Consider the following 12,253-nt stretch of genomic DNA (forward strand, 5'->3'; position numbering starts at 1 on the left):
AAAAATATTTATTTTTTTCTTTTTTCAATGCTTAAAGAAGCTTGAATTGATGATGTATTATTTTTTTAGGTCTTCTTGAATTGGGGAGCAAGTAGTGGTGGGGGAGCCTTTTCATTGAGGGGCAGCTGCCCGTCCGTAGCTCCGCCCCTGTGCAGCAGTCTAAGCAAAGATACCCAGACTTCCCTCTCTCCAGCCAAATCCTCCAGTTCCTCTGGGGGCGCGGCTGGACCGGGCCCTGGTTACGTCCAGCCCAAAAAGACAATGTGGGATCACTATCCCGTGGGCCACCACCTGCAGGAGAGCTCAAAACGGGTCAGTGCAATGTGGTCTGGTGGCAGCTGAAGGCGAAAGCCTCGACGGCCCGGCCATGGAAGTTGGCTTTGGGAATGTATCTTTTTATGACATATTTTTACACCCTTATAATTTCATCGCTGCATTCTAATTGAAACATTTATAACATTCATGCTCTTTCTATTCTCTAGATTTTAATTGGTTGATGTGTTTTGTGGTCTTTATTTTCCTCAGATCCTCCCATGTGTGAAAATACTGTGACCTTCACAGCAGATGTGTGCTTTTTTTTTTCTTGATAGATTACTGTCACAAATTTTTATTTTTCTGTGCTGACTCATAAGTGAACACACAATGACAGGAGAGGGCATTCCTCCATAAAAATAAAATTCTCCTTTGTGTAACAGCAATTATAGCAAATAAAAAAGTGCAAAAATGTTCGATTTGGGTTTCAGAGCTAAAAAGGTTAACATAAGATTTAAAATTATATGAAAATTCTACCAATAGGCGTTAAATTCACTTGCAGGTAGGGTAGATATGCATGCGTGGGGCAATGACCCCCTAAATTATGCAACTGCCCCCCAAATCGGATGGCCTGAAAAAATCCACAATTAACTACATTTTAATTACTAAAATACAAAAAAAAACAACACAAAGAAATAGACAGTCAGTAAAGGAAAAAAAAGAAAAATTCAGCCTCAACAGGACACAGACCAGTGGGTAGTGTTATGAAGATCATTCAACAAAAAATGTAAAAGACACATTAAATTGATGATAGCATAAATGTTATTATAGAGTGTTTTTCTATGGTTTTTATGGGCTGGATGAAACCCCAAACTCAGCACACTCGGACATCCCCCCCCTTGATGTCCTACCTGCACCCTGTTGTGGGGCTGACTAAACCCGGCCTAAAGAGAACATTGTAAACAGAGAAGAAAGACAATAGCATGAGTAAGCTTCCTACATCGATACAGAAGCTGATTCTGACTTTAAACGTAAAGCCTGTCAGGAGCTGCATTGGCTGGCCATGAAACTTAACATGCTCTCACCCCCTGCAAGCTTCAACTTTTGATGTGAAGGCTAACAAGCCCCCATTACACCAGGGAGTTGGCAACAATCTGCAGAGGCCTTGTGTCCTGCTGAACAACAAAACAATATTCGAGGGTTAAGTGTAAAGTCTGATTAATGTGTCAGCTCCCAACTGCGGACAGCTCCCGGTAGTGCTTCTGAATGCTCGTTAATGTCATAGATCTATTTTTGGAAAGTTATTAGCATTTTTGCAGTTCTGCAGGGGATGGAACAAAATGAACCCTGTTCTCTTTTGATACTGTACATGAATATTCACACATAATGTGCCCCCATTGACATTCTCCAGGGAAAATGTTTCTGTTCTGTGACAAAGCTTGATGTGCAGTGATGTGGGTTTTCCGAGTGCGAGAGCGCCACATTATACGCTATCTTTCTGCGAGGGCATGACGTGATTAAGTGTGTTTGGTGTGTGTGTGTGTAGGTGTGTGTGTGGGTGTGTGTGTGTGTGTGCATAAGGTCTTGTTTTGCTTTATCTAAGAGGTCTGAAAAGTGAGATCCCTATTAAACGTAATGCTTCACAGCTTTTTGTGAAGAATCCGGAAATGTTTTACATTCAGGGTTATTCAACCCATCTTTCCGATGGGTTGAATAAGGCAGTGTTTTTCAACCTGTGTGCCGCGGCACACTAGTGTGCCGTGGGAGATGGTCAAATGTGCCGTGAGAAATTGCCCTCATTAACTGATCTAAAGCAATTATTACCATCTCCAGGAAATCAGCTCTCTGTTCATCCAAACAGTCCCTGATAAAACACTGAGAAGTTAAGAATATGAAATATCATAAAATTATTTTTTCTTTGTGTTTATATGATTCTATTAAAGACATTTTGATAAGAATAACGGGATACCGCGATTTAGCTGCAGCTATAACTGTGTAAGGAAAAGTCCCGCCCCTTTAACTGTCTCCACCAATCATTCTTGAAGGCTTAATCACATGTCATCAGTCTGACCAATCAGAAGTGGTTAAAGTATTCACTTCCTTGTTTCGATTTAGCGCAAAAAAGTCTCTCTGTTCTAACAAAAATACCAGCTAAAGCTCGTCTTTAGCGGTGTAGCTTTCCACATAATCTGGTATCAGACTGGAACAGGTGAACAAAACCATGAAGCTCAAAGACGCTGGTCTTTCTGCGGTCGGCGGATTACGGGTACTACATCTCCCATGATGCAGTAAAGTGACTGTCTTAGCGCACAATGATTCTCTCCTCTCAACGTCTTAAAACAACGAACACACATCAAACCAATCTTTTGACGGGATTTTTGTCAAGGTTAAAGTGTGCCGTGGCTCAAAAAAGGTTGAAAAACACTGAAATAAGGCATCAGTTCAGAGAGAAAGTTCACCTCTTACCGCTTGTTTTTGTTCAGATGATGAAGCAAAAGGTTGTTTTAACCCTTGTGCTATCATAGGCACTTTGACATTGGGAGTGAGGTCATCTAGACCCCACAAGACAGTGCGCCGAACCTTTTTTCTTCAATGATCTTCACTGGTGTCCATGGATTACTTGAAATCCTCTCCACCTTTATCCACCTTTGTCATGGTAGGGAGAACACGTCAATGGTCATCTTGACCCCGTAGGATAGCACAAGGGTTATAGAAGTCGGCGCAGTGATTCAAAACATTTAAGCTAGGTGACCGGAACTTCTTTTTTCACCGTGTGGTCATCCTGTGGTATATCACTTTTTAATGCACACCCAGCAGCCAATCAGAATTGAGTATTCACCCGGACCATGGTATAAGGCTGGGTAAAGGTCTAGCAAGCATATAATTTAAATGGCAAACGCAGTTAGACATGACAAAATGTATGGCCGGGTGTGAAGGTTTTGCAATTAAAAGCCCCATCCTGCATTTCCCTATGTTCAGCAGATCAAAAATATTCAAACAAGTGTACAGATAACTCTACACTTGAAATTACCAGCAAGGACTGATTGTTATGATTACAGCAGCTTTTCTCTCAGAATGAATAAAGAAAATGAATGGAGGAAAAAGCAAGCACAGCCTGCGCCCCCACTCAAATAAGATAAGATGGATCATCTCAATTTCCTGTTAGAACAAAACAAGTTGACAAAACTGTTCTCTTTCTGCATTCATCCAAATATAACAGCATGTGGTGAATGGGGAGGCGTTTCACAGTTTAGAAAGATTACCCTAATGTGAACCACAAAAAAAACGGTCCTGATGTGAATTTAATCCAAACAAACTGGCTCTATACCTCATGGGCAAATATGTGGGCAGTGGAGTGTTTAAAAAGGTTGAAAAAAATCTAAAATGTATCTAGCTTATAGGGCATATGCCATGCAAAATCAATTTTTTGAGCTTTTAAGTGGTTTATAATGTTCATTCCTCACGAAAAACAACCCCAAAGTGATATCTTTGAGTATTCTGCGGTGGCTGACAGGGCACACAGTACATACAAAAGAAACAATGCAACGGCATTACCCTAAGCACAACGAAATTACACGCAACACAACGAAATAAACCGCAGCACAACGGAAATGATGGAAAAAGAGGAAATGAGGACTTTTTTTTTCCTACCGGTGGTAAAGAAATGCTATAGGTGCTGGGAATATCCTGCTCAGCACCTAGCTCAGGGGTCGGGAACCTATGGCTCGCGAGCCATATATGGCTCTTTTGATGGTCACACGTGGCTCGCAGACAAATCTTTAATTATAGTTTTTTTTTTTTAATTATACCAGTCCTTCTCTGGTGCGATGCGATGCCAGTGGGGGTGCGTGGTAGTAGCAGTGCTTGGAGTAAATAAATCTGCACCACTATCAATTAACTATCATCTATTATTTTATAACAGCCTGAAACCTGCGAACCACTGTCCCTTCAACTGCGCGTTCCCATCTCTGAGAAAGAGCGCACAGTTGCAGCAGGATGTGTGAGGAAGAAAGGGGGTGGGGGTGGTTTGTGGGCACAGGCAGCAAGGTGAATCGCGCAGGGATTGTCAAAACTTAAAACACGCTGCCCGTCACTCACTGCATTGTGAGTGTGTGTTTGGCTCTGCGTCTGCATGTGAGCAGTCTTTCTCACATCTAAAGAACATTCATACTAACCTAAGATCACGTTTAAAGTCTCAACGCCTGCATGAAGCATAAACTCACCACGTATAAACCAGACTAGACCATCAGCAAAACTACGCAGCACCAGAAGTTACATTAATGGTAAGAAATTCTCGTTATTTATTAGCAACAGCATAACAATGTTATTAAAAACAGAATCCACAGACTTATTGTACTTTAAAAGTGTTGAAATTACATCAAATGCACACGTTCACTTGTATTTTTAGTTTTAAACTTATTGTAGCGGACTGAGTTAAATTGGTGGCTGTTGGGTCGCGTTCAAAATTCCGGAGTTCATTGAATGCATCAAGCAGAGATCTGATTGGCCATCAGTTCTGTCACTCAGCCTGTCGTTGGGGAGTTTGGACCAATGGGGTTCAGCTATGGGCCAAATAAGGTATATGGGAGGGCTGTTCCTGCATTGAGGGAATATAAAGTTGGGAGAAGTGCTCTCGTCTCGTCCAAAAAGGTTCCCGACCCCTGACTTAGCTGGTCCACTGTGTTGTTGTTTTTTCCAGGTGTATCAAAAAAGCTCTCTTAATAATGTATCTGCATTTGCTGAGAAGATGTTAGGCTGCAATGTCTTTGTGTTTCTTTCCCCCCTCTGTTCCAAAATGGGGATAGAAAACATATAAAAATGTAAAAGTCACCCAATCTCGTGTCTAATGTTTGCTTGCCTCATTCACTCACACTTTGATGCCTTTGTTAATGTATCTGAAGCTAATTTCTTCCCAATGTGATGGAATGTGATGCTTTTTATCAGGGATTTCAAGCTGCTACAGCTGCAAAGGGTGGGCTGACTTTACATTAAGTCATTTGAGTTATAGATGGATGTCACTGAAGTTCATAAACGTACAAAAGACTTTTGACAGTCTAAAAGCTATTGTTTAGGTCTAACCTATATCATTCAGGTCTGTGAAAAAAAAAGTTTCTTCTGAAAAAGATTAGAAAACTTCAAATATTTAGTTGTAAGTTTGATTTGTGATTCAAAGGTAGAAAAACAGTTTTCAAAGTAAAATCCACATTTCAAGGCCCTTTTGAGCCCGAATGTGCTGTTGAATTGATTCGGAGCTTTTGAGCTCTCTTGCAGGTGATGGGCCCTCAAGGGAGTGACTTATTGTCTTTAGGCTGTATCTTTTTTTTTTTTTTTTATTTATTTATTTATTTATTTTTTTTTTTTTTAACTTGTCCTGTCCAACAGCTAGGCAAACAGATGAGAGCTGAGGGCCTCTTGTGTTGGACATATTTTATTTTAACAAGAGGGGTTATTCATCTTCAGACAAACCAAAGGTATGTCTGAATAAACCCCTTTTGTAATTGAGGCCAAACTTTATTAATTTCAATCATGTTTGAAAATCTTTGGTGTTGGACCGGACGGAAAAGGAAAGAGGGGAAGAAGAGAGAGGGACGTTAGAGAGAGGAGGGGGGGTAGGAGGGTGATAATAGGAGGGGAAGGGGGGTAAGACCATGAAGCAGCATAGAGCGGACAGGTTTACTGGTTGTTTATCGTTACGGTACGGTTCAAATGTAGTACAAAAAGGGCGGGGCCTGTTCACACACACTCAAATATTATCAACACACCTGCTAGCCGCAAAAATGTCCACATGTCAACATGCACACAAAACAGATAGTGTTCACGAACGCATACCTATGCCTTTAAACCAACTAGTGTGAAATCTTTCATTCAGTCAATCATGCAAACTATTATTGCAAAGGTGAGCTAACACCTGTGCTCAGGTGAGTGTTTATGTTCTTCTAAAATGGATGGTGGAATGTGAAAAGAAGGAGGAGGAGCGCCCAGCCACCCCCACACCCATACCCCCGCCGCAGCAGCAGCGGCAGCCGGAATTCCCCCAACGCCACACGGCAACAGGCAGGGAACAACCGCCCCCCGGGCGACCAAGACCGCCACCCAGGCCAGGGCCAGCAGGACCGCTGCAAGGCCCCCAGAGCCAGAGAGCAGGGAGGCGCAGAGGGAAAGAGAGCGCCGCCCCAGCCCAGCCAGGAAAGCAGCCCCCCGCCGCGCCGGAAGAGCCCAACGCAGGGCCCCACCGGAGAGGGACGCCCACAGCCCCAGACGAGCACCCCACCACCACCCAGGAGTTCCGGGCATCCCCCCGCCCCGACCCCAGGTACGAGCCAGGACCCCCCAAGGGAGACCCGCTCCGCACTCCAGGCAGCCACCCACCCGGCCCACGGTTGGTCCAGGTAGGAGCAAGGCAGGGGCCCGCCGCCCCCGCCCAGGAGGGGGGAACCCCGGGGAAAAAAAGGGCGGCCCACAAGGGATGTTATAAATATGGCCCGACCAGGCTCGGCCATGTTGGAAGTTTGGCGGGGCCCAGCGCCCAGGGGCAAGGACCAGGACCCACCCCCCAGGGACACGAACACCCCCGGCTCAGGTGTAATATGAACCCCCCCACCGTGCGGAGAGAGCACCGCCGGGCCCAGGGAGCCGGCACCCAAGGGACACGGCCGCCATCGCCAAGGGGCCCGCACCCCCCACCAGGGAAGGGGTAGGGGACAGATGGACCCAGGTCCCACCTTCCTTGTAAAATGTGTGTGCGTGTATGGGTGTTTGAGATGGTGTGTGTGTGCATGTGTGTGTGTTTATGTTTGAATGTATATATTGAAGGGGGAGGGGTGTGTGTACTAAGGGGGGTGCAGTTAAAATTGGCGAGTAGGGCACTAAGGGGACATCTCCTGATTACTCACAGTGATGTCCCCTCACCCTCCACACCAAGGGGCCCTAAATGTCTAAGGTGCGGTTAAAATTGGCGGGTAGGGTGCCAGGAGGACATCTGCTGCTTGCTTGCAGTGATGTCCAACCACCCCCCCTACCAAGGACCCTACATGTCTAAGGTGCAAATAAAACCGAAAGAGGGGGGGCCCACTCCATACGGCAACCATAGGAGGGGGGCCACTCCCAAGTAGCCCCCCCCCAAGGCGCATCGCAGGCTAGACCCCCCACCCCCTCACCCTAATATGAGGTTATATAAGGAAGGGGGTAAGTTGGGGACAGCTGGTTCCCCGGTGGTCAAACAGCCGTCCCCCAGCCCACCCCCAGCAAAGGGGCCAGGGCCACCCAGCCCAGGGGCCCACCCCCGGAGGCGCCGACACCCCAGGCCCGGCACCACCCACCCCACACAGAGAGAGAGGAGCCAGAAAGCGTCGCCCCCCCCCGGAGCAAGCCCAGGCCCCCACCCCCAGACGCCGGCCCTAGAAGAGCTCTGGTCAGGCCTCGACGGGACCGAGGAGGCCAACCGGCCGAGGCAACCACTGATTGCCTCAGCGGAGACCCCGACCCGCTAGCCCCCCCGACCCGTACTAATAATGGGCCCCCCCTCCCCCCCAGAACGCCCCCCCACAGGACAGGGCCGACAAGCCCCCCACCCCACCCCAGACCCCGCAGCCGAAGCGGGTGACACCCAGAGCGACCGGGGGCCCCGAGAGGGTTGTCCCGTCCCGTCCCAGAGCCAGGGAAGGGCCGATCCCAGCCCCAGGTGCAGATGGGCAGCCCATCCGGCGCCGCTGGGCCCCCCCCACCCGAGCAGGGCCCCCCGCCAACCCCCCCCAGCACAGGCAAAGGGACCACCCCCCCAAGCCAAGCCAGACCACCACCCCACCCCCCCACCACGCACCCCCACACCCAAGCCCAGAGGACCACGCAGCGCCCCAGCCCGCCCCACCCAGGCACCGGACCCGACCCCCCGACCAACGGAGCCCCCCACCGCCCCCGCCAGGCACCGGAAGCCCCGACCCCCACCCCAAACCACGGCAGAAGGGCAAGGAGCAGCGACGACCAAGCCCTCCACCCCCTAAGTCATGGAGTCAACCACAGGAGACCAGAGAGACTGAATTCTTTCAAAGTTACTTGAGCTTTGGGCTGACATTTTTTCCAAGCTGATATGATCAAACAGCAGATTTCTGTGTTGACTTATGTTCTGGAGAAACTGGAGAAAAAAAGGTGAACCCTTTAGTGCTTGGGTGACATGAGCGCCACGCGTCGCAGAGACCCAAATCATTCATGTACTGCTTTAGAATACTTGCAGACCGCCATGTACGCTGATTTGCTGCTGTGCTGAGTCTGTCAAGTTCAGGGTCCAAAACAAGGTTGAAGTCTCCTCCTATAATGATTGTAGAGTCAGAGTGAACTGAGAGTGAGGTGAAGAATCTGTGAAAGAAGGAAGAGTCGTCAACATTAGGACCATAAATACTCACTATACAAAAGTCCTTATTCTGAATGGATATATTAATGATTACAAATCTGCCTTCTGGGTCAGTAACTGTATCCTTATGAGTAAAATTAAGATTTTTATTAATTAAAACAGCAACTCCTCGTTGTTTGGAGTTGTAACTGGCAGAGTATATAACTGGAAATTGTAAGCAGCACATAAGGTGATTCAAAGAATTTGATAAATGGGTCTCCTGCAGTAGAGCTATATCTGCTTTTAGACCATCCAGGTGATTTAACACTTTCAGTCTCTTTGGCTCAGAGCCAAGTCCACGCACATTCCAGCTAACGATGTTAAGACTGTTCATAACTGCTCTGACTGAAAAGGTGTAAAGCTAAGTAGTGCTTGTGTACCAGTCCGTGTGCGCGTGCCCGCATTGAGAAGCGCTGTGCGCGTGAACGTTTTCTGGCTATGTGAGCTGCGTGTCGCGTGCGTCCTATGAGAGCCTGTGTGAGGTGATTGCAGTATGTCGGCGTGTGTGTGCGGGATCGCATGTGCACGCCCCTGTGTGCGCTTGTGTGTGCGCGCGCCCGTTCCGTGCATAAATAAATACTTACCGAGGATGAGTTGCTTCCAGGTGATTTACATATAATGAGGGGGGAGAGGGGGGGGGGGGGGGAGTAAAGGAAAGAAAAAAAGAGATAGAAGGGAAAACGAAAACAACAACAAAACAACAATAGAAACATCAGTGGGACTGAGGTGACGAAGAAAAAAAAAAGACTGTTTTCCTGCGATCGAGGTGTGGATTATTGATGATCCGGTTTTCCATTCATTGAAGTTAGTTTAGCGGGTTTCTTCTGGGCAGCGCAGATGTTCTCAGCGCGGATCTGAAAGCCTTCAGCACAGCCAGGGGGTGATCTCCGGGTCCCGGAACAGCCGGCCGTCCACGTAAAGTTTGTCAACGGCCACAATCGCTCTCGAACCAGCAGCAAGATGCTTCCTCCTCAGCGGGAACAGGATCTTCCTTCTGCGGAGGATTTCTGCCGGGAACTGGTCATTAACGCTGTAATGCGTGCCTTTCAGTTCCCGTCCGCGGCCCTTCACCAACTCCTTCTGTTTGAAATGTTCGAATTTAGCCACAATAGGACGCGGGCGCTGGTGGTCGGACCTTCTTCCTCCGAGGCGGTGAACCCTGTGGAAAGAGATCTTCTGCACCTCCTCCTTGGGGAGCTTCAGGTGGACCTGTAAAAAGGATCTAACGGTGGCCTCGGGGTCTTCTCCTGCCTCCTCTGGAACCCCCGCGACCACTAGATTGTCCCTCATGCTCCTCGACTGAAGATCCAGGAGGGTTTCCTTGATGGATCGGTTCTCCTTGGAGAGACGGGCGGTGTCATTGCCCAGGGTCTTCACGGTCTCTCTGAGGGCCTGGTTCTCCGCTGCGAGCTCCCGCACCTGCTGCTGGCTGAATTCCAGAGACTCCCGCAGACCTTGAAATTCCTTATGGAGGATCTCCAGCAAATTGAGGCGGCCATCAAAGCTGGAGAGCTTTTTGTCAATCGAATCCAGGATATCGCTCATTCCGCTGCCTGGAGAGGACACAGCCCCGGGAGAGTCCTCAGGCCGTTCACGCTTGGCGGAGGGGGTGGTGGTGGCGGTTCTGGGCTTCACCATGTTGCAGGTATTAAAACACTCGTCAATGAAATTCTCCAGGTCGTCCAGGCTGACAGAAGCTTAATACTCTTAACAGGTTATGTTAGTTAGCAGGAAATATTTTAATATGGCGGAAAAATGAAACAAGATCGAAAATGTTTGTTCAAATGCTTACGCGCCGCCAAGTCAACTCACCACACTCGTCTCGCTGGGTCTCGCGATACTACAGCATCACCAGCATCACCTGCCCATTCTTGAAGGCTTAATCACATGTCCGTCTTTAGGCTGTATCTGACTGAGGCCTGTGGAAAGAACCCCAACCACTAGCCTCACAGGCACGCACCTTGTGGCACAGCGTTATTACAGTGTTGTGCGATCACTATGCCAGTCCATTATGGTGAAGAGAGAACTAAGTCATGCAGCAGAATTTGTCATGGCACCTCTGTCATCCCCGCCCCTCTGCTCTGCTCCTGACTCCACCAGCTGTGACCAATTCACCCTCATCAACTCTGCCCTTCTTAAGGAGACCCAGCTCCACAACTCATCGCCAGATCGTTACCCCTTATGGTGACTAACCTGGTCTCAGTCTCGCTCATGTTTATGCATCCTATGCTGATCTTGCAACTAACCTTACTATTCCTGTCTCAGGATTCCTGCTCGCCAGTGTCACCTGTGTGGAAGTCAGTTCGAGCCCCCCTGCTGTTCTGGAAATACCACCCTCTGCTAGCTGCGCTACTACCTCCAGCCACGCCTCAAGCTTCGCTCCTCTCTGGATCACATTCACGCCAGCAACATCTTCCTGGAAGGAAAGAATAAAAACCCTTTCTTACCTCTCATCTACCTGCGTCTTCATTCTGGGTTCCAGCATCTGGGTCTGCCGCTCCTCCGAATCATGACAGAATTTTAAATATACCAGTATATCCCTGGAAATGTTTGTTCCAAACATGCTCAAATATGGACATGAACTCTTGGTTATGACAAAAAGAACGAGGTTCCAAATAGAAGCGGCTGAAATGGGATTCTTCCGTAGGCCGTGTCACACTGCCGCTATGTACAATTTGCAGGGAATGAAATCTTCGTCATACGTGAATATACGTGACAAAAATAAAACAAATTGTAGTCTTTATATAAAATTTTCACAGATGTATCTTACCTAAACCCACGCTTCATTGAATTTCTTTGCGAGCAATGAGCAGAAATCCCATTGCATCAGTACCATGGTCAACAACAGCTGGGGGCTCTTGCGATGCTCATTTTAATTAAACAGTCCGATTTCCCTGATCCACACCACTTTCAAAGTCAGCTGCTAGGCACCAGCCAAGGAAGCCCGCCGGAAGGGGGGACCCCTGCCAAGAGGAGCAAATGGATTTTTCCATTTGCTGCTCATTCCTGGTCCTTAAGATCTACCACCCTGCCTGTTTTCCAGCTCTTCCTGCACTGCTTATTGCTGATTACCTGGACCAGGTGTGTTCATTCAATCAGAATGAACACACTCTTGATATTACTTAGTCTAATGGATTTCCAACATATAAATATGTAGGACTGATTGAATTGTGTTCATTCAATCAGAATGAACACACAACACACAATTGAGCTAATGAGAAGCAAGCAGGTCTTGGACATCTGGAAAACAGTCAGGGTGGTAGATCTCGAGGACCAGGAATGAGCTGCCCTGAATTAGATGGATGTATGGAAATGATATTGTAATGTCTTTTGTATGTCTTTTGTAAAATGACTGTGTTTATCACCTACACTCAGATTTTGTATCTTAAATGTTATATTGATAGCTTTTTGATCTTGCTTTGATCCCATGGTGACGTCGTCTGTAACCATGACTGGGTCAAGCCAGGTCTCCACTTTAAGTATTAAAAGAAAAAGAAACCAATGTTTTTTTCACGTGTCATTTATGCTTCATTATGATGGGTACAGGGGTCAGGAGTGTTGAGAGCATTCTTTGTGTATTTTATTTTTATTTGTTTTAAGGCTTTAAAGCACTTT

General features: G+C 47.4%; 1 long non-coding RNA gene across 1 annotated transcript; it reads left to right on the top strand.

The window, feature by feature from the left end:
• Nucleotides 1–10,685: 10,685 nt before the first annotated feature.
• Nucleotides 10,686–11,091, top strand: LOC111948056. Its single transcript, XR_002874048.1, has 2 exons — nt 10,686–10,822; nt 10,904–11,091. It is a non-coding gene; the product is annotated as an uncharacterized LOC111948056 (long non-coding RNA).
• The last annotated feature ends 1,162 nt before the right edge of the window (nt 11,092–12,253 follow it).

Source organism: Oryzias latipes, chromosome 10 (assembly GCF_002234675.1).
Source record: "Oryzias latipes chromosome 10, ASM223467v1".
NCBI classification, from domain to species: Eukaryota; Metazoa; Chordata; class Actinopteri; order Beloniformes; family Adrianichthyidae; genus Oryzias; species Oryzias latipes.